This window comes from Eptatretus burgeri, chromosome 9 (assembly GCF_056783735.1).
Source record: "Eptatretus burgeri isolate ZD-2024b chromosome 9, Ebu_testis_v1, whole genome shotgun sequence".
Classification (NCBI taxonomy): domain Eukaryota; kingdom Metazoa; phylum Chordata; class Myxini; order Myxiniformes; family Myxinidae; genus Eptatretus; species Eptatretus burgeri.
The window spans coordinates 63,105,990-63,123,489 of NC_140969.1; the positions used below are offsets into that span (position 1 = coordinate 63,105,990).

Genomic DNA, 17,500 nt, shown 5'->3' on the forward strand with positions numbered 1-17,500 from the left:
AGGCAAGTGTCATGATGGCATTGTCATGGCAATTATAGTCATTGGAGAAAGATGGCAGTTCAACTGAAATGCAGCCAAATATCCTGATTTTTGTTGAAGATTCTCCTGTTTCTCTCTTCTTTACCTGCATGCCATGCTATTCACTCAGTGCAGAGTACATGCAGTTTATCGTAATGTTACAAGAGCTTTCTTTGTCTTTTCCAGAAGTGCTCCATGATGCTTTAATCTTCTGCTTGTGGAATTATTAAATATACGACTTTAATGAAACCCAAAACGTTACGTTTGCAGGATAAAACAACTTAAATGCATCCTGCACAAAAACTGCATCGTTTGTTTAAAAAACACAATTGTGAATCAAGTCAGTTCATTATGGATTTTGATATTTTTTTCTAATATTGAAGGCTCCAGTCATTTTCTATATAGTCCTCATTGAGGCCAGGCCTTAAATGAAACAAAAAAAAACTGAAGAAATGGAGACGTGAAGAGAAGGAAAAAAAATCTAAAGAGTTTTTGAGGAACTGGAAAACCAGCCTATTGAAAATGCTCAAGTTATAACTATGAGGAAATGCATGAGAAGGTAAAGAATTCCAGAGCTTAGTGGTGAAGGGAAAGAAACAATCATCATTGCGGCTCACGTTGATTTGCCAATAGCCACACGATAATCAAGTGACGTAGTGACTTGCCAGGTGTTTTGTGATCAAGCTAATGGCAGAGGTATACAACAGTGATGTATTTGGTATTTTCAGTTGCAGGTCTGAATGAAATATTGCTGGGTAGGGTCCTACCACTACAGGCGATCTATGGTCTGGGGAGCCTTTGGCGGGCCCCAGATGCTGCAGGTTTTCAGATGATCTCTCCTGCAACCTCAGCCATTTGAGACTATAAAATGACTTTTGATCATGCCAACATTTTGGTACTTTTTAAGAAACATAATCTGATATTTTTCAAATCTAAATTTATTTGACCACCATTTTAAATAAAATGTCTTGGAATATGGCATGAAAGCAAAGAAAGGAATGCCAAAATTAATTTTTGCATTCCAGAAATTGTGCAGTTTGTTGTTCATTTTTAACCAAACGATTGGTCTGTGTACATGTATATATTGTCTTTGAACTTGACGGATATGAAAGAGTTAATAATTCAAATTAAACATCATGGCTTTTGTTGTCATTCAATAACTTAGTTATTCCTTACTCCTCATAATATTACACCTTAGCTTTGGTGTACTCCCGATAGTTTTAAACGTTTAGTCGGCACACACCCAAACGGTGCAGCACTCGGTCAGGTCCTGAACAGTCTAACACTATGCCGGTCATAAAGAGAAATATTTAAAAATTTATCCCGAATTGGAGATACTCGAATTATACACTGGAAATCTAGCAGGCAGATAGACATGCTCACCTTCGGGAAAATTTGCTTGATAAACTAGAATGGCACTCGGTAGAGTGCATACCTCCGCAAGGCTGAACAGTTTACATTTTGTATCCCACTGATAGGCTGGATATGCATCAGGACCTTAACCAAAATTGAATTGGCTTGTTCTTGTCAGCTACCCAAATCATTCAAAAAGTTTTGTTATAATCCATCCACATTTTGAAATATCGTGCTTTATATCGTTTTTGGCCTGTTAATCATTACTATAATTCCTGGACTGCTGTTTGTGTGTTTGTTGCTTGGTGAAATTTTTTTTGCCAAGTATGTTGGTTTGTAGTGTTTGTTGGGTCACCGAAATAGGTGACCCTTATTGTCAGTAATTGGGTCGCCGAAATAGGTGACCCTTATTGTCAGTGATTCTGTCTGTTTGTTTGCATGTTTGTTCGTTTGTCATCAGCATAATCGGTGGTAAACGTGGGCGGATTTTGACCAAACTCGGGTGGTGGGTACATCTTATGACCTAGTGCTTTGGAAATTGTGATGGTTGCTAGGGACACTTTCGTTCCCCAGCAACAACTGAAAAACCTTCAAAATCGGTACCGTTCACGCGAAATCAATTCCGAAAGCCATTATCCCAAGTAGGGTTATGAAATTTGGCACGAATGATCTACAGGTGATGCTCTATCAAATATATTCCGATTTTTGTGATCTATGGAATACTTTACCCGCAGCGCCCCCTACAATTAGGGTATGCGCGAAAATTGGCAAAAATTGAAGGCCCCCTAGCGACCAGGTGAGTGCATCGATACGAATGAAACTTCGCAGGTTCATGGTACTCAATGAGTACTTCAACTTTGCCTCAGGACATATTGACCGATTTTGCTTAGGTCAGCGGTCAAAGGTCAATTAGTGCAAAAATCGATAAATGCGAGAGCTGGAGGTGCCTTTGCACCAAATGCTACTCTTCCTTGGGTTATGGTCGGATGGTCATGAAAATTCACACTAATCGTCTGGAATACATTGTGCACAAACGATCGAGCTGGATTTTTGATTTAGATATTTGTTCTACATAGCACCCCCCTCGAACTTTGGGGATTTCCGATTTCAAACCGCATTTTCGTCGGTACTTTTATCAGCAGTTATCAGTAGATGGAACAGGATGAGATTTGATATGCATAATCTTAAGTTGATTCCCTATCCGCTATATGACATCCATTTTGTTCTATATCTTATAATTTCCATGCTCGGCGACCCATCGCCGCCTTCCGGCTTGTCTGTCTGTTTGTCTGTTAATTTGTCACATGAATTTTGGCCACAGTTTTCAAGCAATCGTTGTGTAATTTTTTTTTTTTGTTTGTATGTGACCAGCCAAGGACAGCAACGCTTAATTTTGGTGAAGATTTGAATCAGGAGCCAGATCTGAGAATTTTTTTTAAGTGATTCTTCACCATTGAGAGATGGATCCAAAAACGGTATATGGCATATCTCAAAAGGTTATGGATGGATTCACACCAACCTTGGAGGACAGGTTGGGAGTGCCACAAGGAAGAATTGTTTCAGTTTTGGTGAAGATCCAAATCCAGATCTGGAGACGAGAATTATTTAATTTTAACTGATTCTTCACCATTGAGAGATGGGGCTAAAAACGACATTGCATGATATCTCAAAAAGTTGTTGATGGATTTGGATGAAACTTGGTGGGCAGGTTGGGTGTATTCAGCCTGGCGGAGGTATGTGCTCTATTGAGTGCAGTTCCGTTTTGCCAAGTTGTCACTGTAAGTGATTTTTCATTTGTTTGTTTGTCTGCTATTCCTCCTACAGTTCTGGGCTGATTACATTCAGACTTGCTACATAGGATCAACATGACCGCAATTAATGTGCAGGGGTGTTTTTATTTTTTATCTTTGCTGGTGGTTTTGTGGGGGGGGGTCTTTGATGGGATGCAAATTCTCCATGTAAATGTGTATCATGTAGCACCACCTCTAGGTGGAGGAGGGTATTACATGTCTCCACCATTTACAGCACAGTATTCCTGTCCCCATGTTTTCCAGTGCAGTGAGGTGTTTTGACTTATAAGCAGTTGGTATGTTTTTCCTTCATGCACGTAACCCATGTTTTCTTGTTTTTTTTGCCTATACAGAACTGCCAGTTGCCTATATACCTCAAAATACGGGTATGCATCAAAAGAATGTGTTGCATGCTTGGTACAAGATTGCCCATAGGGCAGGTATTCTGCTAGTTGTGAAGAATCGCTTTAAAATTATAGTATCCCAATCCGCATCTGGATCTTCACCAAACTCGACTCATTTTGTCCTCGGCACACACCAAACCTGTCCACCAAGTTTCATCCAAATCCGGCCATAGCTTTTTGATATATCATGCTCAAAGATAGACAGACAGATGGGTGAAAACATAACCTCTGTCCACCTTCGGTGGCGGAAGTAATAAAGGACAGACAGGATGAAAAAAAGAAAAGAGAAGAGATCCTTGGTACAGTAGTACCGAAACCTTGGAGTATGTATCATCTATACCACAGAGAGGAGAGGCGGGTGTGCGTGCATGCGTGTGCACGCGCGCGCGTCACTATGTTTCTCAGAGATGGCTGAACGGATATTTGTCAAACTCTCAGAGGTTCATTAATAAACACCGGGAGTGTTTCAGGAAAAAAATAAAATATAACTAGAACTGCGACTTTATAACTGAAGGCAGTGATGACCGGGTACCCAGATGTCCGGCTTGGATACAAATTCCACCGAATGAGGCCCCACACCTTTCTCCACAATGCGGGATCCACAAGTTATGGACCGAGGAACGGGCCACGTTCCATCTATTTATTTTGCACACATTTGACCATTTTTCCTGGGGCCATCACTGGTATCAATTGAATTGCTGTTCCTGTACCCTCAAACGCATGCAGGTGCAGCCAAGTGAGCCTTCTGGGAAAAAAAATCTAAAAGTTCTCAGATTCAAATAATTAAATAATTATGGCTGCCAAACCATGTGGCCGATCGGGTTGAAATTTTAAACCTATGTTTCCCGTGTGGGTTCGATTAATTATAATTGTGAAGTTTTGCATATATTGATGCAGCGGTTCCAGAGTAAATATTACTTTATTTTTCTTTCAATCCAATATGGCTGCCAAACCATGGGGCCGATCGAGTTGAAATTTAAACCCTTCATTCCACATGACTGCTCCATCATAAATGTGAAGTTTCACATTTATTGATGTAGCAGTTCCAGAGTAAACATTAATTAATATTTTCCCTAAAATCCAATATGGCTGCCAAACGATGTGTCGTACATCAAAAGGAGGGGAGAGCTTTTTGTTCATCATGAAGAGGCGGACATACGTACAGAGTTTAACCTCGATCTGTTCAGCCATTTCAGAGAAGAAGACTTTTAAAGTTATTAATTTTCAATCCAATATGGCTGCTGTACCATGCGACCTATTACATCATAAATTTAAATTCTCTCTCTAATGGGGTAGTGAATCATGCTTGATTTTCATGTTGATTGGACAAGATGCGTTTTTCTATCCAAGATGGAAGCCAAACCATGTGACTTGTGACATCATAATTTTCCCATGCATGCAGACATGATGGGGTATGATAGTTGCCAAGTTTCACTTTGTTAGGATAAGTGGTAACAGAGAAAACATTATTTAATATTTTTCTTGAATCCAACATGGCTGCAAAACCATGTGACGTATTAATTATTCATTAACAAACTTGTATTCACAACACGTTAGCAATACCTCTATGAAGTTTCCCCTTCATCTGACCAGCCGTTCTGGAGAAGATGTTTGAAGGTTTTAGGGTAAATTCAATATGGCTGCCAAATCATGTGACCTATCAGTTAGAAATTAACAAACTTGTGAAAGGATGTCTTGGGGAAAGTGTGTGTGAAGTTTTGCCTCAATCTGTCCAGCCGTTCTGGAGAAGAAGATTTTTTAAATTTAACAATTGTCAATCCAATATGGCTGATGAACCATGTGACCTATGACATCAATTTACATTCTGCCTCCAATGGCGGAGGGGAACACGTGTGAAGCTTCGTGTTAATCGGATAAAGTGTGTTTTTCAATCCAAGATAGCCGCAAAACCATGTGACTTGTGACATCATAATTTTTAACATATATGTAGCCATGGTGGCAGATGATAGTTGCAAATTTTCGCATCGATTGATTAAGCAGTTCCAGAGAAAATATTTAATATTTTTCTTAAATCAAACATGGCTGCCAAACCATGTGACCTATCAATTATTCATTAACAAACTTACATCCTCTGGCATTGCAGAATACTAATGTGAAATTTCCCCTTGATCGTAAAAGACGTTCTACAGAGGAAGATGTTTGAAGGTTTTAGGGTAAATGCAATATGGCCGCCAAACCATGTGACCTATCAAAAAATAGCAAACTTGTAAAAGGATGTCATTGGGAATGCATATGTAAAGTTTCACCTCAATCTGTCCAGCCGTTCTGAAGAAGAATATTTTTTTTAATATTTTTTTTCAAAACAAGATGGCTGCCGAATCAAGTCATCGTTTGTGCACCAAGTCACCAAGTGCATCGTTTGGGAATGTCAAGATCTCTGACCTTGATTTCGCAGTTGATGCAGTCATCTTTGTGGAGACTTTAGATATCCTTTTGGAGGCCCTCGAGGTGCTGAATGAGGAGTTGGAGCCGCTGGAATTACGGGTTTCCTGGGTCGAAACTAAGCTCCAAGCTTTCAATGACATATTGGATGCTGCTGGCCTATCTATGCCTGTTTGTGGTGAGGTTGTTGAGGTCGTGGAGAGATTCACTTACCTTGGCAGTGATATTCATGTCTCTGCTGGCTGTGAGTCAGAGGTCAATGGACGTCTGGGTCGGGCCTGGGGAGTCATGGATTCACTGGATAATGGGGTGTGGCGCTGCCGGTACCTGTGCGGAAGGACGAAAGTCCGAGTCTTCAGGCCCTTGGTGCTTCCAGTCTTGCTCGCTGGATGTGAGACTTGGACTCTGACTAAGGATCGGAGATGGAGACTTAATTCCTTTCGTACCAGGTCTCTTCGGAGAATCCTTTGCTATCACTGGTCGGACTTTGTGTCCAACGAGCGGTTGCTGAGAGAAACTCAAATGAGATTTGTTACCTGTATCGTCCGTGAGTGTCAGCTGCGGCTGTATGGACATGTGGCTCATTTTCCTGACGCTGATCCTGCTCACCAGATTCTCTCAGCAAGGGAGTCTCATGAGTGGAGGAGGCCAATGGGCCGACCACGTGCCTCGTGGTTGCAGCAGGTTGATCGGCATCTCAAGGAGATGGGGATGGTCCAGGCATTTGCCTAGGGGATGGCCAGACGGAGTCCCCTGGAGTACCGGCGGAAAGTGGACGCAGCGACGCGCTGCTCTGGCACATGCTCCCATATATGACCTGACCTGAACCAAGTCACCGATGACGTCATAATAATTTTTTTCTGCGGTGAATTGTTGTGTCGATGACGCTCAAGAAATTTCAGATTTTTCCCATGCAGCGTTTTACTTGAATTTTCACCGGGACGCCACTTCACCGATGACGTCACGAAAAAATCACACGTGTTCCCCATGGGGAGTTCATTAAATTGTATGAAGCGAAAAAAATTCCATTGCACGGTTTCAGAGACACGGAGGTACGAAGTTTTTCATTTTTTTCAAGATGGCGCCCGTACCACGTGACCTATGATGTCATAATTATAAATTAAGTATGCTATCATGAAGGACACATACTATGGTGAAAATTCTGTGTCGATCGCTCTTACCGTTCCTGAGAAAATGACTTTTAAAACGAAAACACCCCGCAAATTGCCAGCAGAAAAAGAAAAATAAGAAATAAGCAAGTCTGAAGACAACGATGGTTCACGAGCGGTATTTGACGATGTAGATCGTTTCAGAAGTCAAGGATGAGACAATGTGATAATGTTTGACCAAGTTATAAAAATGATCAACATGATGTGGTACGAGTGACAGGTTATTAGCTGCAAAATGTCGAAAACCCGGTTTCGTTCAACAACTTTAAAAATTTGACCTTTGCATAACCTTTAAAGGTCCCAAAACAATGTTGTGGACATTAAAATAAGGAAACAGGATACGTACTATAGCTTAATGGAGTTAGTTCGTCGAAGAAGGTCGAAAACCCGGTTCGATTCCCGCAACTTTGAAAATTTGACCTTTGTGAACTTTAAAGGTCAAAGGTCAAGGATTATGACCATTGGTGCAAAACTTCCTCTGGAACATTCCAGGAACAATATAACGTCATTTCGGCTATATGGCATTTCACGCTCCTCGGATTATCCATACTTTGATGAAATCGGTGTAAAAACAAACTTGTAGGGGGCGCCACGGGCAAGGTTTTCGAGATGGAGAAAAATGGTTCAAGGCTTTAGGTGGGGAATGACCTCAAGATTATGCATAAGAAATATTGTCATCTGAGCTCTCAAAGTTTGGGCGGTCGTCTGATTTTTATGTCAAAATTCGAAATATTCTAAGTTCATGACCTTGTGACCTTGACCTTGTGACCTTAACCTTGGGACTAAAATGAAAAATGGAGCTCCCTGGGGCTATGCAGGTGCCATTTGGTTAACCAAACACCGAAACTCCTGCCAGATTCGACAACCCCCTCGGAGAAGATGGATTTTTATGTCAAAATCGCAATTTTCTAAGTTTGTGACCTTGTGACCTTGATCTTGGGAAGAAAATGAAAAATTGAGCTCCGTGGGGCTATGCAGGTGCCATTGGGCTAATCAAATACCGAAACCTCTGCCAGATTCGACAAACCCCGAGGAGAAGATGCAAATTGAAATTGGTTACCCCCTAAAAACACAATTCGCAATTTTCTAAGTCCGTGACCTTGTGGCCTTGACCTTGGGATGAAAATGAAAAATCGAGCTCTATGGGGCTATGCACATGCCATTGGGCTAACCAAATACCGAAACCCCTGTCAGATTCGACAAAACCCCTAGGAGAAGATGCAAATTGAATTTGGATACCCCCTAAAAACACATTTTTTGGGCGTGGCTCCGCCCATAATGGGTGCACCACGCCCATTTTCAGGAAAACACTACTAGATCATGATATAAACCTCCCACCAAAATTTCATCAGGATCGGATCAAAACCCACGGAGCTATGCTCGGGCCAGACAGACAGACAGACAGACAGACAGACAGACAACAATAACGAATATAGTAGTCACTTATATTTTTCGTGAAAATATTTTTTCATGAACTAATTATATTTTTCGTGAAAATATTTTTTCGTGAACCAATAAACAGTAGAAAAACAACATGTTACGCAGTCCATTGACTGGGTACCCTAATAAAGTTAGATTTTTTTTTTCTTCAGTGCTCTATGGCACCTAAGCCTTTGTAGCCATGTGAATGGTAATATTTAATGACTCCTTTTGTGGTGTCGGGAGGTGTTTGGACTTGGCAAAGACTTCTGCTTGGACAAATTGACCTTTGGGACTCGTCACAATGACAATCAAAGGGGATGTCAGAGATGGACGATTGGGAAAAGGAAAGTTATGGATTATTGTCACCTATATTTTAAGGTGCTTTCAAGTAATTAAATCATATAACTGGAGCACTTCTGCATAGGAACCTTTTTTTTTTGTCAAAAAATTATTCAATTTTTTTTTTGTTGTTAAAAAAAGGTTTTTTTCCTCAAACTTTCGGGTCTAACATGACAATGTATTGGAGGGTGAAAAGCCAGCGACCATCACCTAAATACGTCCGTGATACAAGCAGCCAGTTCTCTGGAGCAGAAACTGAAATAATACCTCAAGAAAAGGTAAAGACAGCCAATTGTGTGCCGTAATTCAAGCAAGTTTAGTTTTGAGGTCACATTAGGAGAGTTGATAAGTCAGCTTGCTTTCGACTTGATTCTGTTGAGTAGGTATGTTGAGCTCGAACCTCGCCAGATGTGAGAGCAGTACTCTATACGAGGATGAATTAATCCTTTTGGTGCCATTCAAAAATTACATAACACATGGAACGGGTGGGGGGTGTATGTCCAAGCGTGACAAAGTGGTACAGGAGAGAAGAGGTGTTTCCAGTGGCATTACTTAACACAAAATCAATCAATGGCAACTTTGTTCCAGGCACCTTTTTATAGATGCAAGTATTTCATGATACACTTAATCAGTACATTAATGATGAAAGCAATTCGCTTCATGTAAATTTCATCATTGCTTTTTCCATAGACACTTAAAATCTTATTTTCTAATGAAAGCAATTTAACATATTTAGAAACTAGAAGGGCCTTCAGTGGAGCGCATACCTCCGCCATGTAATGCCTGATCCACAATAACATATCGGGCCCAATACATTTTTGAAATATGCTGTATATCATTTTTGAGCCCGAGCTCTCAATGGTGATGAATCTCAATGGTGATGTTTAAAAATTTTCGTAGTCAGATCCGGATTTGGATCTTCACAAAAATCGATTAAACTCGTCATAGTCACACACCCAACTTGTCCACCAGCTTTCCTCCGAATCCGTCCACACCTTTTTGAGATATTGTGCTTTATATTAGTTTAACCCGATCTCTCAATGGTAAAAAATTACGTTTAAAAAAAGTCACATCTGGCTCCGGATATGGATCTTTATCAAAATCGAATTAGTTTGTTCTTGTTACACACCAATTTAATCGGTGTGTGACTTCATTTAATGAAGACATGTGACTTCATTTCATGTGACATGAAATTTGAGGTCGTGGAGAGATTCACTTACCTTGGCAGTGATATTCATGTCTCTGCTGGCTGTGAGTCAGAGGTCAATAGAGGTCTGGGTCGGGCCTGGGGAGTCATGGATTCACTGGATAATGGGGTGTGGCGCTGCCGGTACCTGTGCGGAAGGACAAAAGTTTCTTTCATTTCATGTCACATGTCCACAAATTTTCATCCGGATCAGTCCACAAATTTTTGAGATATCCTGCACACAAACAAACAGACAAAAAGGGGTGAAAACATAACCTCCTTCACCTTCAGTGGCGGAGGGAATGATTACATGATCCAAGCAATTAGTCGGATGACATCATTTCCATAGACACTGCTGCCTGGTCTTATTGATGAGAAGACTCCCTTATGGATTGATGTACACCACCTTTACGTTTTCAAATATAGTTCCTAGTTACTGGAAAAATAGAATCTTGGGATAAAGGTATGAAAGAGGATGAGGGTGGGTGTCTTCATCGAGTGCAACGTAGTATTTTAGTGGGTGTCCGTTGAAGCATTACGAAATGTTACATGGGGGTGGGGGTGTCAGATTTGAGCAAAAATTGTGTTACGTAATTTTGGATGGCCCCTTATATAATCGAAGCAACTCCAGACAAGAAAAAATCTTTGACATCTGAATAGGAGTCCCAGTTTCTTAGAGGCAGACTTAGCTGTTTGTACAATGTGATCTTTTCTGCCCTTTTTAACCCCCCGATAGTCCAATTTTCCATCCAAATTTCCAGTTTTCCCTCCTTAGAGTTTCCTTCTGTATCCATCTTGTCTACCCCATGTGTCCTGTCCTGCCCCAAATTCCTCCCCACACCCATTGTTTGTCCAAGTCTCCATCTATCTTGACCTTCAACTCTGCTGTTGGTGTTTCTCCCCTCTCGCTACTATTCCATTTGTATCCTGTTATGTTCTAATCTGTTCATTGTATTAGCTCTTCCACAAGCCTCGACTATATGTATAAAAAAAATACCAAATATGTTTACGTGTTGAGTGGTAAAATTGTAGAGCCTTTAAAAGAGATGGGAAAGTTGAGAAAAGCTTTAAACTGAGAAATCGACAGAAATTGAGTTTTAGAAGCTTTTTTTTTTTGTATACCTTGGCGAGGCTCGTGTAAGAGCTAACACACAGCGCACATCAAGGGGGGCATGAGACAAGAGGGGTGGGAGTGGGAAGGACGAAACAGTGGGGAACAGAAACATTAGGAGATCTGTGGAAGGGAGAGGGATGGGGTGGGGAACATGGGGAATACAAGATGGACATTACAGGGACTTTCAGTAAGGAAAGCAGGGAATTTGAATGTGGGTTTGGAGTGGATTAATGGGGGTAGAAAAGATCAGGGATTTGGATGGGGGATGATAAGAGGTGGTGGTGAACAGCTGTTTTGAAGGCCTGGAGGGAAGAGTGGGATTGAATAGAGTGAGGGAGTTTATTCCAAAGGTGGGAAAAAAAGAGGAATGAAAGAGTGAAGGTGAGCAAGTGATTCATGATTCTGGTAGTTTTACCAGAAGGGGGTTGTTGGCGGATCTTGAGCGCCCTGTGGAAACGTGGTGGGGACAAATCACAGAGAGAGCAGGGGGGGCTAGTCTGAAGAGGAGATGGTATAAGACAGAAAGACCACCGACTAGCCTGCGGTGAAAGAGTGAGAGGCCCAAAGACTCAGCCTCATTGCGGGAGATGCCAATGATCTGAAATGCCTTGGTTTCCACAGCGTGAAGCCGAGATAGGTGGGAGGCAGGAGCATCAGCCCAGAGGGGAGAGCAGTACTCCATTAGGCTGTGGACGAAAGCTTTGTAAGTGGTCAGGAGCTCAGGTGGGCCGAGGAAGGACTTTGCACGACAGAGGATTCCCAGTCGGTGATTGGCTTTGGAGGCCAGGTTTGAAATGCGGCTTTCCCAGGAAAGGTCATGGCAGATAGTGAGACCCAGAAGCTTGAAAGAAAGGACTTCTTCCAGAGGATTGTTGAGAAAGTGGATGGGGGGGTTTCCTGAACGGTACATTCGGGGAGACATAGTGAGAGTTTGAGATTTGTCCGGATTGAAACCCATGTTCCATGTGTTGGACCATTTTGTGCTTTTACCCAGATGTGCAGTAAGCGAAGAAGCTGCTGTTTGCCGGTCTGAGGGATGAGAGATGGTACGGCAGAGGGTGGGATCATCAGCAAAGAGATATAGAGGATTTTTCAGTCAGAGAGATGATTGATGAAAACCATAAAAAGAACAGGGCCCAGAACGCTACCTTGAGGAACTCCTGCCTGGACAGGAAGAGGGGATGATAGAACTCCATTTAGGGCCACACGTTGACTTCGACAGGAAAGGAAGTCTGCGAGCCATGCGTGGAGATGGCCTTGGATACCATAGGAAGAGAGTTTGGTGAGCAGGGCAAGGTGCCAGACCATGTCAAAACACGTGATATGTCCATGGATATGGCTCGGATTTCATGTCTGGCATTGAGGACCTCCATCCATTGTTGGGAGAGCAGAAGCAGCATATTCAGGGTCGAGTGACCTGGTCTGAAACCAAATTGATGATCGGAAATCAAGCCTTTGGAGAAGAGGAAGGATTTAATGTCTGAAGCAATCAAAGGGCGGAGGAGCTCCTTGTGAGCCAACGGCCATCCATATCTAGTGCCCAACTGTGTCTGCGGACGTCCTCCTGCAGTTGGGTTACTTCTTATTAGGAGGTTGGTGGCAGGATTTGCACTCCAGCCACCGTAAAACGCTTCATTCCGCAAAACGAAAAAACGCAAAAAAATCTGAAAACCCACTCCGTGGGAGTACCTCCTGTGCAGCTTACCTTCGCAGGGCAGCTCACCGGATGACGGGATTGGGGCAAAGCCTTCGGGACCCCCAATCTTTGATAGGAGGGAAACCACGGGGTAACATCCCTGGGTCAGATTGCGGGAGAGTGTGTCGGAGTGGTGCTGAGGTGTCGTCCACCAGACGGCGGTCTCCTTGGGTTAACCTGAGGCGGTCCCTTCGGGTGGGTGCCTGGAATGTCCTATCCCTAAGAGAGGATGATCACCTGTCTCTGTTATCATCTGAGCTCAAGCGTTTGGACATCGGGATTGCAGCTCTCTCTGAGGTTCGGAGACCGGATTGCGGCGAGATAATGGTGGGTGGTTACACCTACTATTGGTCTGGTCGCTCTGATGGTTACCATACCCAAGGAGTTGCTGTAGCTGTGTCCAATAAGCTGACCCCAATGATAATTGAGGTAACACCGGTCAACGAGCGTATTATGAGATTAAGGATTCGTCACTCCTTAGGTGTCATTTCCCTGGTCTCTATTTATGCTCCGACTGAGGCGAGTGATCTTACCGTGAAGGATGCATTCTACGCCACACTCGAGTCTGTGGTTGATCAGTGCCCCAGACGAGATACACTTCTAGTCTTGGGGGATTTCAATGCATCGACTGGAACTGATAGGGATGGTTATGAGGTGTGTGTTGGTCCCCATGGGTCAGGAACTATGAACCAGAATAGCACTAAGTTCCTTGACTTTGCAAGAAGTCATGGACTTAGGGTGGCTGGTTCATGGTTTCAGCGCCCGCAAGCTCATCGCTGGACTTGGTATTCCAACGCTGGCGGTGTGGCAAAGGAGATTGACCATGTCCTCATTGACGGTCGTTGGAGGATGATCCAGAACTGCAGGGTCTACCGGAGTGCTCAGTTCCTCAATACTGACCACAGGCTTGTTGTAGCAACTCTAAAGCTGCACCTTAAATCCTGGAGAATGGTACCATCCCAGCCTAGGCTGGATGTTGCCAAGCTCAGGGATGAGAGAGTAGCTGAGGAGTTTGCGAACAGGCTGAGTGGACACTTGGGGGGTCTGGGTGCTTTGGGGGTCCTGAAGAGTTGTGGAGCACCTTCAAGACCACCGTCCTTGATGTTGCCGGTGGATGCCTTGGAGTTCACCGCAGGGCAAAGAAGAATTTTGTCTCTCAAGGGACACTGGATACCATTGACCAGAGTCGCAGGGCCAGGCTGAATGGCAGAGCTGAGCTGTTCAGGGAGCTGAGGCGTAAAACTGTACGTGCACTGAGGGTGGACAAGGAGGCCTATGTGCGAGGAATCTGTGAGGGGTAGAGCATCACCTGTGGACAGGTGATTCTCGTCCCGCTTACAGGGGAATTCGCGCATTACGTTCATCCAAGCCCATCCCTCGGAGCACTGCAGTTCGAGCAGAGAGTGGTAGGCTCTTGACAGAGGAGTCTGAAGTGAAGGCCCGCTGGGCCGGTTACTTTGAGCGGTTGTACCAGGCTGATCCCCCAGCTGTCGAGTTGGACGTCAAGGGTGTTACAATCCCTGTTGCTGACCCTCGAATCAACTGTGGTCCACCATCGCTTGTGGAAACACGGGCTGCGGTGAACCAGTTGAAACGGGGCAAAGCTCCAGGGATCTGTGGCATCCATGCTGAACTTCTCAAGGCTGGTGGAAATGCTGCACTCGCGTCGTTGCATGCAGTTTTGTGCTCTGCCTGGAACACAGGCATCATCCCAACTGACTGGAAGAGGGGCCTTGTTGTCCCTCTCTGGAAAGGGAAGGGTGATCGCCAAGACTGCAACAACTACCGAGGGGTGACGCTGCTCTCAGTGCCGGGCAAGGTCTTTGCTCGGATAATTCTTGATAGGGTTCGCCACCATCTGCTTGAGCACCAGCGTCCAGAGCAGTCAGGCTTTACACCAAAGAGGTCAACGATTGACCGTATCCTTGCTCTTCGTGTCCTCACTGAACGCAGACGAGAGTTTCGGCAGGGGCTGCTTGCAGCCTATGTTGATCTCTGTAAAGCGTTCGATTCAGTGAATCGGGATGTCCTCTGGAGGATTCTTGGTCTTCGTGGGGTGCCACCGAGACTGATCGATCTGATGTCTGAACTCTACTCTGGTACTGAGAGTGCTGTGAAGTGTGGTGGTACCGCCTCTGACTTATTTCCAGTTGTTACTGGAGTTCGTCAGGGATGTGTACTTGCCCCCACACTTTTCAGCACTTGTATGGACTGGATTTTTGGGAGGATGTCGGAGAGATCAAGTTGCGGTGCATCGTTTGGCAATGTCAAGATCTCGGACCTTGATTTTGCAGATGATGCAGTCATCTTTGCGGAGACTTTAGACATCCTCTTGGGGGCCCTCGAGGTGCTGAATGAGGAGTCGGAGCCGTTGGGATTACGGATTTCTTGGGTCAAAACAAAGATCCAGGCTTTCGGTGACATCTTGGATGCTGCTGTCCTGTCTGCGTCTGTTTGTGGTGAGGATGTTGAGGTCGTGGATAGATTCACTTACCTTGGCAGTGATATTCATGTCTCCGCAGGTTGTGAGCCGGAGGTCAATAGACGTCTGGGTCGGGCCTGGGGAGTCATGGATTCACTGGATCATGGGGTGTGGCGCTGCCGGTACCTGTGCGGGAGGACGAAAGTCCGAGTCTTCAGCTCCTTGGTACTTCCAGTCTTGCTCTATGGGTGCGAGACTTGGACTTTGACCAAGGATCTGAGACGGAGACTTAATTCCTTTGGTACCAGGTCTCTTCGGAGAATCCTTGGCTATCGCTGGTCGGATTTTGTGTCCAACGAGCGGTTGCTGAGAGAGACTCGGATGAGATTTGTTACCTGCATAGTCCGTGAGCGTCAGCTGCGGCTGTATGGACATGTGGCTCGTTTTCCTGACGCTGATCCTGCTCACCAGATTCTCTCAGCGAGGGAGTCTCATGAGTGGAGGAGGCCAGTGGGCCGACCACGTGCCTCATGGTTGCAGCAGGTTGACCATCATCTCAAGGAGATGGGGATGGGCCTGGCATCTGCCTGGGGGATGGCCAGACGGAGGCCCCTGGAGTACCGGCGGAAAGTGGACGCAGCGACGCGCTGTTCTGGCACATGCTCCCATACCTGACCTGACAATGATGGATTCCATCACCTTGCTGATGATTGGGAGAAGGCTGATTGGTCTGTTGTTGCAGGGATCTGTTTTTGCACCTTTTTTATGTAGTGCAGTAATGTTTGCTGATTTCCAAGCAGATGGCAGATGACCTTGAGCAAATGATAGGGTGAATAGAACAGAGAGAGGGTGAGCAAGAGCAGAAGAGCAGGTTTTTAGGACACGTGGGCTGATGCTGTCTGGACCGGTTGCAGAATCTGAGTCGAGGATTGACTGCAAACTCTCCACCTTGTCAGGCATATAGGACACAGAGTCCAGGGACAGTTGGGTGTGACTGGGTAAGGTGGTTAGAAAAAGCGATGGGTTTTGGACACAAGATCTACCTGCAAACACCGAGTTTAGGCATTCAGCCTTTTCACGAGCGGTATCAGCAGTGCGGCCATTTCAGGTAAGGGAGGGGATGGAGGGGGAACATACACCAGAAACAGATTTGATTAGATGCCACCAGGATTTTGAGGAGGGAGAGAGGTTTGAAAGTTCAGATTAATCTTAACTTGATTACATTTACCCCACTGAGAAATCCAGTCCAAATCTGACTTTATAGAAATAATCATGATAAAATTAGAGTGATTTAGATCGAGCAAGAGAAGATGGAGCAGATGTAAAAAAAATATAGTGGAATGTAATGTGGAATCGTCAGCATATGAATGAATTTCGTTATTCGTAGAAGAAAGAAGTTCATTGATTAAAAAGAAGGAAGAATGTATGAGACAGGACAGAACCCTGAGGGACTGTCATTGTAGGGAAGGAGGGAGAGGTTGAACCATTAACAATCATGGAGATAGAATGGCTGGAGAGAAGAGAGCAGAATGAAGGAGGAAATCCAAAACAGGGTAGCTTGGAGATCAGACCTCGGTGCCACACACTGTCAAAGCTTTCAAGTTATCAAGGGCTACAACAAAAGATCCCCAAAGTCTCTTTGAGAAGTTGTCCAGACATTCGTAAGAACAAGCACTTTCCTTTTCTCAATCCTCCTTTATCCAGTGTGAACCCAATGAAGGAAGACAATTGTGTCTCTTCAGTTGCTATATCAATGCCTGAGAATGAACGGTTTGAACAAAATGGCTTGGCCCAAAGCTATTCTATGTAGCAGTGAGCTATTGATTATCAACAAATTCTCAGTTTTCCAATTGCTCATACTTTGTTGTTTTTTTTTTCTTCCACCAATCTGCAATTGAAGTTATAAAATGAAGGAATAAGAGGTATTAATGGATAAGTAAATGCTGTACAACTGAAACACCAACCCTGCCTGATTTTGGCAAAGTTACTCAGATTGTGCAGAGGAGAGTTCTGCTTTCTTACACTGATGTCGCTTGATACTTGGATGTTATTCACATGTATAGTGGAATGAATGATCATACAAACCTGAATATTCGAATATATATTAATTCCCAGCGAGTCTCGTTTTTTTTAAAGGGAATTAAATAAAGGATTAATTGGAAAAAAATTATCAAACCTGGAAGA

General features: G+C 44.0%; 1 protein-coding gene across 1 annotated transcript in view; it reads left to right on the forward strand.

Annotated features, from left to right (window-relative positions):
- The window catches only part of LTA4H (leukotriene A4 hydrolase), a 388,232-nt gene that overhangs the window by 331,149 nt on the left and 39,583 nt on the right, over positions 1–17,500 (forward strand). The gene's annotated exons all lie outside the window — the stretch shown is intronic.